Here is a 9,603-nt window from a genome sequence, read left to right on the forward strand (position 1 = left end):
ACAATAATGTGGGATTCTCTTCTATATGCTGATTAGCCTTGGCAGTGATGTGTATTCCTGTGGTATGGTCCTTGGACATGTCTTAATAAAGCTTGGATGTCACTTACTGTCCTATATTCTCTCTCATTATAAAGACTGCATTTTGAGATGGTGGGCCTGAGCCAAAGCTAACATGACAGGACTCCCATTCTTCCTCTGTGTGGACATCCACTTCTGAAAGGTAGAGCTGTGTCTCCTCTGAGGGTTGACGTCACACCTCCCCTCCTGGCTTTACTCACCTTGAAGGCTGGCTTCTGGCATGGCTTGAGCAGATGTGGGACAGTAGATGGCAGAGGTGGAAAAGGGTGTTTGGATGTTCTTTGGCTGAGTCTCCTTTAGTGCCATTACCATCTCTAGGTGCAGACAGGAAGCCTGATTCCCAGAGCAGGACACAGAGCCGTAGACCTCCAGGCACTGCCCAGTTTCCCCAGCCATCAGGGGTATTAGGCTGTTCTGGTCATAATAATCACCCTGATTTCTCTCCTGATATCAAGGTGCCAGGATGTATGGTTAATTTGGTACATGTGGTGGTGTTTCAAGGCAGGCAGACAGTGTTGCATAGGATGGGACTAGGGCATTGGGATTGAAAATATTATCACACTGGGCTGTCATAGACCGAGAGAAGTGGGTGGTATTCTGGTCAATGATAGTTACACGGGTGTCCAGGAATGGAGCTTTCCTTCTGGTGGTACTTTTTCTGAGATTCCAGTGGAGAACACCTGGATAGGAAAATTTCGAAGTAGAGATCTGGTTCTGGTCAGTCAACTCAGTCAGCATGGCCATGCCAGTTCGTTGATAAAGACAGGCACTGAGAAAAACTATAATAATAACTATCTATTCTTCAATTCCATCAAAGACTCTAGAATGATATAATATTACCTATGTAAACAGGAAGTTCATTGCAATCAACTTCTAGAATTCTAGAATTAACAGAGGAATCTCACTGCCTGTACAGTCACCTAAAGTTTTTCTGTAGCATTGGGGCATCCATCTTCAGCCTATAGGCCCATAGTATCCAGCAGACTTTTCCATGAAGCAGGAAATTTCAAAGACAGTTCAGTCACTTTCTTCTGTACCTGCAGAATGTCTCACAGACTCTTTCATGAAGCAGGTACTTAGGCAAGTCATCTCTGTGGGTTCTTCACGTCCAGTTTATGCAATAGTCCAAGCAAGAGCAGTTTCTTGCCCAAATGTCTAACCAACTCCATAAGGAGCCTCTTTGATGCACATCTTCCTCTTGAAGTAGCTTGTTGCTAACAGGAGCAGATGTGTCTCATTGTCTTGAAAAGTCCTAAATTTTTAAAACATTTTAAAAGCCATATTCTAAAGGTCTCTGAAAGATATGAAGAATACTTAACTAATTGAAATAGATCTCTATACATCTAGAAAATCTAATAAACATGACTATAAGCTTGACTATTATAGATGACTATTATCCTATATTTTTAATGATACATTACATTTTTAAATAAACTACACATCACAATATCTTAATCAAGAGCAGAAATATACATATAACAAAATTAATTGACCTTAAATTTTTATCAATAAATCAAGATTCATACCAATGGAAATCTCTATAGCATATCCCCCTTTAAATGTAAACAAACATTTATAGATCATATTTGGGAATATGGGCATAGATTTGTCCATACTGCTTCCTGCTGTTTGGGGGCACTGTTAACAGGTCTTTTGTGGTGTATCCTGTGTGCTAGGTGCTAGGTTCATCTCAGTCAGCAGTCAGGCAAAGTAATTTTTAGAGGGTGTTCACGGTGGCCTTTCAGGAAGGTGTAGTCTATCAAACCATATTCGTCCGATAACAATCCACAGGTTCTTATCTTCTGTGAAAACAAAAAAAACCCTCTTTTCCAAAGCAACATATCCTTAGATTCAAATTTTGATATCAAGATACCTTTATGTTGATTTAGCTTAGCAGCCCATACAATGAAATGTCACTCTGTATTTAGCTCCTTCACAGTCAAAAAATTCAAAGAAAATACAATAATACACATAATCCAGACTCTCTTTGAATTTTCCATTTTTATGTGGCTTATTTTTCTTTACTTTTTTTATTTATGACTATCTGTATTCTGTCTCTTTAGAGACTTTACTCATTTTTTAAAGCATTAACTTTATTTTATGACTCTCTATACCCTTTTTCTTCTCTCTTCCAAGCCTGTGTACATTTATCCAACACTGTGACCCATTTAGAGATTGTTTATGTCTGAAACTGTCCTATTGTGAATCTGTAATTATTTACTGTCCAGGAACAGTTTTAGTTTGTCCTTTTAAAATGCTAAGCACTTAAGAGTCTAAGCTTCGACATTACTAAAGGTCAAATACCGTACTACCTGCTTGCCCCACCCAGTCCAGCATGGCGGAGCTGCTTGTGCCTCTGAGCTGCACAGACCGCGCCAATTCCAGGCACACAGCCGGTCCAAGTTGCCATCAAGCAATCTGTAACAATTTTCTCACAAACCCTATCCAAATGCTCTGTCTCCAGAGCCAGGGGTCACGCTGGCAGCACTGCCCAGAAATCTGGCATTTAAAAACCACTGCTTTATTTCTGCTTCAGCTGAGTCAGGAAAATCTCTCTCAACAGGGTTGTGGCAAACCACAAGCAAACAGCAAAAAGCAAAAAACTGTGTCAAATTCTGGTTTTTGTTTGTTTGTTTTTGCGTTTTTTAAAATCTAGAATTCCTTTTTAAGCTTTCCCAGGTTTTACATGGATATAGTTGACCATATGGGAGTGTCAATTGTTGCACGGTAAGGGCATGCTTGTTTGACCTGCTACCCAGCTAGCTTACAGCTGAAATAAACACAGAAACTGTATTAATTAAAATACTGCTTGGCCCATTAGCTCTAACATCTTATTGGCTAACTCTTACATCTCATTTTAACGCATTTCTGTTAATCTGTGTATTGCCACAAGGCAGTGGTTTACCAAGAAAGATTCGGCATATCTGTTTCTGGCAGCTCCATGGTGTCTCTCTCCTATTCTGCCTTTCTTACTCCCAGCATTCAATTCTGTCTTCCCCACCTGCCTAAGTTCTGCCCTATCAACTAGGTCAAGGCAGTTTCTTTAGTCATTAACCAATGAAAGCAGAACACAAACAGAAGGAATTCCTAAACAAAGGGCCTGATTTTATTCCTTGTTCACTTTTCCTCTGAAAATCCAACAGTACAGAACCCAAGCATAGTGATACTGTTCACTCCTTGAGGTCGATGGAAAACACCTGAGAATAAACTGTTTGTCTAAAATTGCCTACTTTGTAAGAACCAAAGCCAAATGTGACATTCAAATCTAGATATGTATATCAACACCAATAGTATCCACATTCAACAAAGATTTAAAAGTATAGAAAAAGTCGGTGGAGAAGATCAAATGACATTTTAAAGTCTCTATCCTTACCTGACATGGTCAGGGGGAGAGGACAGCGATCCAAAGTACAATGGAGCAAGATAATTTGTCGACCTTGTCTGATCAGCTGACCTTAGTGGTAAGTGTGTCCAGTATCAGAGAGCACCCACTGGTCACTGGTCACCTGTGACCTGTGATGATCCAAATTTGTTTACAGTCATCACCATGGAAACACCAAGGTTCTCCCAGGTGCTGGTAGGGTTGGAGGGAGAATGATGTCATAAATGAGGCAACAGCCAATGGGAAAGTCTGATTCCTAACTAGAAGATGGGATTGGTTGGAGAAAATGTCAGGAAATCAATGGTAGATATGGAGGCTGAGATGTGAGCTACGGAAAGAGGCAATCATGGCATGGAAGTGCCACTTTCCATGGTGTTTAGCCTAGGCTATCATGACAGTGCTCTTATAAGGTCCATTGATGAAGCAGTGTGTAATGTACACATGAATGTACACCTTCTAACAGAGAGTGTCCCATCAGCCTACACTTACATCCAGTGAGTAGTCTCGGGCAGGAGGGAGAACTGCTATGTTGAGGGAACTTATGTGATAGGCCATTCCAGTTCATCTGACTTTTGTGCTGTCAGCATCTGTCCACGACCCAAGGAAGAGATCAAAGTGCTCCTTTGTGACTGTTCAAGGTCAGGGCTTTGTGTGCTGCATGCACCTGGGATGATGAGCTCTAGGACACTTGTCTTTGTGTTTCTTCTTCTACAGGCCTTCCTTATTCTAAGCTGACCCATGCTAGACTGATAACACTCTTGTGTGCTTTTGATCCCTTCTTTGTAGGTTTTCACTCTTAGGCCAGCCTGAACCTTCATCATTACCTTTGTGGGAAATGTCACTTTGAAATTAGAGATCAGTGGTCCTCTGTGTATTGTGAGGATGCTCGTATTTGGATGCTCCTGGTAGGAGCAACCAACTTAATGGCTGATGGTGAGCATGGATACATGTTTCCTCTTCCAATCACTTGTCATGTTGTGCTGCCCAGACTCAGCTACTCTGAATGTTTTTTTAATTTATTATATTAAAAAATATTAATCCAAGTTCCCACTTCTTCCCCTTTTCCCAATTCCTCCACACACCCTCCCACATCACTCCCATTGAATCCTCAGAGAGGGTAATGCACATTGGGTTGTGGAAGGTCCAAGGCCCTCTCTATTGTATCTAGGACGAGCAAGGTGTACATCCAAAGAGAATAGGATCGCAAAATCCAGTACATACAGTGGGGATACATTCTGGTGCTACTGCCAGTGACCACAGAGTCTGCCCCAGCGACTCAACTGTCAACCACATTCAGAGGGACTAGTTTGGTCCCATTCCTTTTCCTTCCCAGTTCAGTTGGAGTTGGTGATCTTTCATCAGCTCATGTAAACTGTTTCAGTGGGTGAACCCATCATGGTCTTGACCTCCTTGCTCAAATTCTCATTCTTTCCACTACTCAACTTTTGGAGCTCAACTCTGTTTTCCAATGTGGATCTCTTCCTCTATTTCCATCAATTGCTGGATGAAGTTTCTATGGTGATATTTAAGATATTCATCAGTATTACTACAGGACAAATGAAGATCCGGCCCCCTCTCTATTGCTTAGGGTCTTAGCCAGTTTCATTCTTGTGAATTCCTGGGAATTTCTCTAGAGCCAGGTTTCTACTAACCATATAATGAATTCCTCAATCACAATATCTCTTTCTTTGCTTTTAACTCTGTCCTTTCTCCATTTCGACTATCCAATTTCCTCAAGTCTCCTTAACCAGCCCCTCTTCTCCTTCTCTTCCCTTTCTACCCTCCCCTCTCTCCCCATCCCCATGCTCCCAATATTGTCAGGTAATCTTGTCTGTTTGTAATTTCCATGTGGATCTATATGCTTTTCTTTGGGTTCACCTTATTACTTAGCTTCTCAAGGATCATGAACTACAGACTTAATAGTAATAAATCCTCTGTTTATGGCTAGTATCCACCTATGAGTGAGTCCATACCATATTCATCTGTTTGCATCTTGGTTACCTCACTCAGGATAGTGTTTTCTAATTTCAACCATTTGCATGCAAAACACAAAATGTCATTTTTTTTTTTTTACTGCTGAGTAGTACTCAAATGTGTAAATGTGCCACACTTTCTTTATCCATTATTCAGTTTAAGGACATCGAGGTTGTTTCCAGGTTCTTGTTGTTACAAATAATGCTGCTGTGAACATAGTTGAACAAAAGAATGTGATGTACATAGACAGTCAAGCCTTTGCAGACATAGAGAAGATAATTTTATGTTGTTTTCATTATGTGTATTCAACTTGGGTTCGAGAGATGGCTCCTTAGACAACAACATGTGATTTTCTCTCAGATTCCCCAGGTCAGAGCACCTCATGATGGTTTTCAGTCTCTCTTACTTCCAGACTCCAGAGAACTGATGCCCTGGTTTAGCCTCTGTGGGCACTCTACATATTTGTTACATAGTAGTTCATGTGGACAACACAGACACAAACACAAAGAGAAACAAAAATGTCAAATGAATAATTTCTAAGATTGATACAATTTAAGATAAACCCAGTAATCCAAATTAACCCATCTCAGAAAGATACTCTGACTGTAGAATTTCTTTTAAGGTAGGATCTTGATTATGTATACATGAATCCTGTGTTTCATATCATGAAAATGCAAGCAAATCTCTATCTCAGACTACTGATGTTTATATGGCTCATATTTGAGGTTTGAAATGGGAGGAAGTGTGGTAACAGCAGGAGTGTGTGCAGTTTACAGTATACACTCTAGGAAACCTACCATGTTCGGTAACTGATGTAGGAGGGTCTTCTATCTATCTGTTACTTTCATTGGTTAATAAAGAAACTGCCTTGGCTTTTGATAGGACAACAGCTTAGATAGGTAGAGTAGACAGAACAGGATGCTGGGAGAAAGAAGCCGAGTCAGTCAGATACCATGCTTCTTCTGCCCAAGATGGACATGGGTTAGAATCTTCCTGGTAAGCCACTAGCTTGTGGTGACATACAGATTATTAGAAATGGGTTGAATCAATATATAAGAGCTAGCCAATAAGGGGCTGAAGACAATGGGCCAGGCAGTGTTTAAAAGAATACAGTTTCTGTGTAATTATTTCAGGGGTAAGCTAGCTGGGATCTGGGCGGAAAGGCAGCCTGCTCCTTCCTTCAGGACACTTCGTGAAACAAATAGCACCAACATGTGGACAAATGTATCCACATAATGCCTAAGACAGTTTGGGAAGTAATTCTAGAACAAAATGCCTGTGACTTCTTGGTAGCAGCAATTTCTCGGGTCTGCTCTGCTTGCTAGAGACAAGCAACCACTCTCATCTAAGAGAGGCTTCTTGACTCAGCTTTAGCTTCAAAACCCTGCAGCTCATTAAGAGAAAGAATGGTGGACTGCATTCCTGCCTGGCTCCCGCATGGCTAGCTTTACACCCAGAAATAACAACACACAAACTGAATTCATTTTAAACACTGCCAGGCCCATTAGCTCTAGCCTCTTATTGGCTAACTCTTACATATAGATTCAACCCATTTCTAATAATCTGTATGTCACCACAAGGTGGTGACTTTCTGGGAAAGATTCAGCATGTCTGACCTGGTGGCTGGTTCCATGGCATCTGCCTGACTCATTGCCTTCTTCCCAGCATTCTGTTCTGTCTACTCCACCTATCTAAATCCTGCCCTATAAAAAGCCAAGGCAGTCTCTTTATTAACCAATGAAAGTAACACATAGACAGATGATCGTCCTCCATCATTTCCCCCTTTTCTGTTTAAACAAAAAAGGAAGGCTTTCACTTTAACATAGTAAAATTGCATATAACAAAACAGTTATCAAGCAAGAATTACAGTTGCAATATTTAAATCTACTTTATCTTTTATCATAACTAAGGAAAACTATAACTATAACTAACCATTCTTCAACTCTGACCTGAATAATCACACAGAAACTGCATTAATTACAGCACTGTTCGTCCAATGACCCCAGCATATTCCTGTCTAACTCCAACATCTTAATATAGCCTATTAATATTAATCTGTTATCACCACGAGTCTGCAGCCTACTGGCAATGTTCTGGCATTCAGGCATCTTTCTCCTTTGGCAGCTGCATGGCATCTTTTTGAGTCTACCTACTTTCTCTCTATATCTCTGTTCAAATTTCTTACCTGGCATTGCCTTGCTCAGTCATTGGCTGAAACAGCTTTACTCATTAATGACCAATGCTAATAAAACATATTCACAGCATATAGAGGGGAATCCCACATCATCCTAGTATCTTGAAAATTAAAGTCTAGGAAAATAATTTTATTCTCATGAGAACATTTTTGCTAACAGCTTTAGCATTAAATAAATAATACCACTGTCTTATAATATATAACGTATCTGTGGAACATGTGACATAATTTGTAAATATAAATTAATAATAGTAAATTCTAAGGAAGACATCAAAACCTTCTCTATATTCTCATGAAAGAAATAGCAGTCTTAAGTTTCTACAGTCAATTATAATATCTTCAAATATTTATAAATTTATAAACTATGCTTGTACCTTCATATATATGCATATATCTAAATATTATTATGCATTACTATGTATGTTTCTGCATGTCTACACATTTAGCTAAGCCTCTAAACTTCATGTATACATGAATATCTGTATCTACATCTCACCTGTATATGTTAAGTAGCATTGTGTTCCAATGGTTTGGACAGTACTTACACTGCATAGCCATAATATCTTGAAATTTCCATATCTTTCTCCCTCTGAAGGAAAAGCTGTGGTTTCCCAGAGAGGTACACTTGGCAGCATTCTCTCTCTCCTGTTGGGCCCACCTCTTCATGGCCTCCTTCTCTGGCCTCTGCTCTTCAGTGATGGACTGTGAGGTGACTGGCCCTGGAAGGTTGACTTTCCTCCATGGAATTGGTAAGTGGCTGAAGTCTCGCAGCAGGTATTGAGATTGAGGCTGGATAGGATATAGGGTCTTGTTTGTGGCAAAAGATAGAGGCTCCCTGTGGAGTGAAGTGTAAGATGATGCTCTGTAGGATGCAGACAGAGAGGCAGGCAGTTGAGGCCCAGTGCAAGACTGGATGGGCTTGCTTCTAATTGGACGTGTGGTACTGGTGGCAATTGGCAGAGTTGACTTGTCAGAGGCCAACAATGATGTGTGGCAGGAGCTGGTTGGGATGGCTTGAGTTTGGGTTGCCTAGCAGAGTGGGAATGAGACTTCACTGGGTAAGCTGTAGTGGGCCTGTGTGAAGCCAGGCAGTGGAGCTTTGTAGAAACAGGTCTGGCTTGAGGCTTGTCCATGGCTAGGAAAGGAAGAGGTACTAACTTGACCTTCCCAGGCGGGGACAACTCATCCTGGGACGGAGGTGGACACTCCTTGTGAGCACTGCTCTCTGTTCTCAGAGCATTGCCCGGGGTTTTACTGGGGCCTTGACCCTCATGGGGGACATCTCCCAGTGATGTTTTGGTTGGGCCAGTCCTGGGATCTTTGTTGCTGCTGAAGTTTAGCAGAGCCTGCGAGGTTGAGATGCCAGTTTTCTTCTCACTCTTCTTCCCCAGGGGGTGAAAGACCTGCACTGACTCCAGCATGTGCCTGCCGAGGTGAGTGCGAGGCTTCTTAAAGCTGTCATGGCTGAGCTCTGGTGGATTCCTCTTCCTCTTGGTCTTGGGGATGGTGGGCTTTTCTTCTGCCTTGACTCTGTGTCTTGAAGGCTTCAGCTCTTCTGTTTTCTTAGAGTTGTTTTCTCTGGTCTCCTTGGCCTTATCTTGCTGATGTGCCCATGCTATACTGGGCCTCTTGGGTACAAATATCTGAGATTTGCCCTCCACATGGTTGGCCATGCAGTCTATAGCCCCTTCAGTGGTTTCAGGATCATCTTCCTTCAGCATATCCTCGTGCTAGATTCTGGCCTAAGGAGCTTTATGAAGCACATCAGAGACTTTCTGGTCATTCTGGATCCCTGGTTCAGATAGTTCAATAAAGATGCTCATGACTGGTCCTGATCCCCCCTGATGTCTGTGGCGTGTTTGGTTTGGCTTGCTGTGCAGTCTTTCATTTGGTCAAGACCAGTGATGAAGTTTTCGGCTCTGCAATAGACAGAGTGTCTGACCTGAAGGTGTCGATCTTAGGGTCGTCTCCCTCC

The 9,603-nt window shown here is 41.5% G+C and overlaps 2 pseudogenes; both read right to left on the bottom strand.

Annotated features, from left to right (window-relative positions):
- Nucleotides 1-239: 239 nt before the first annotated feature.
- On the bottom strand, nucleotides 240-939 carry LOC146896070 (uncharacterized protein C2orf78 homolog pseudogene; annotated as a pseudogene).
- A 7,180-nt stretch (nucleotides 940-8,119) lies between these two features.
- LOC148123319 (uncharacterized protein C2orf78 homolog pseudogene) lies at nucleotides 8,120-9,603 on the bottom strand (annotated as a pseudogene).

The sequence above is a fragment of the Myodes glareolus genome, chromosome 1 (assembly GCF_982192425.1).
Source record: "Myodes glareolus chromosome 1, mMyoGla1.1, whole genome shotgun sequence".
Taxonomy (NCBI): Eukaryota; Metazoa; Chordata; class Mammalia; order Rodentia; family Cricetidae; genus Myodes; species Myodes glareolus.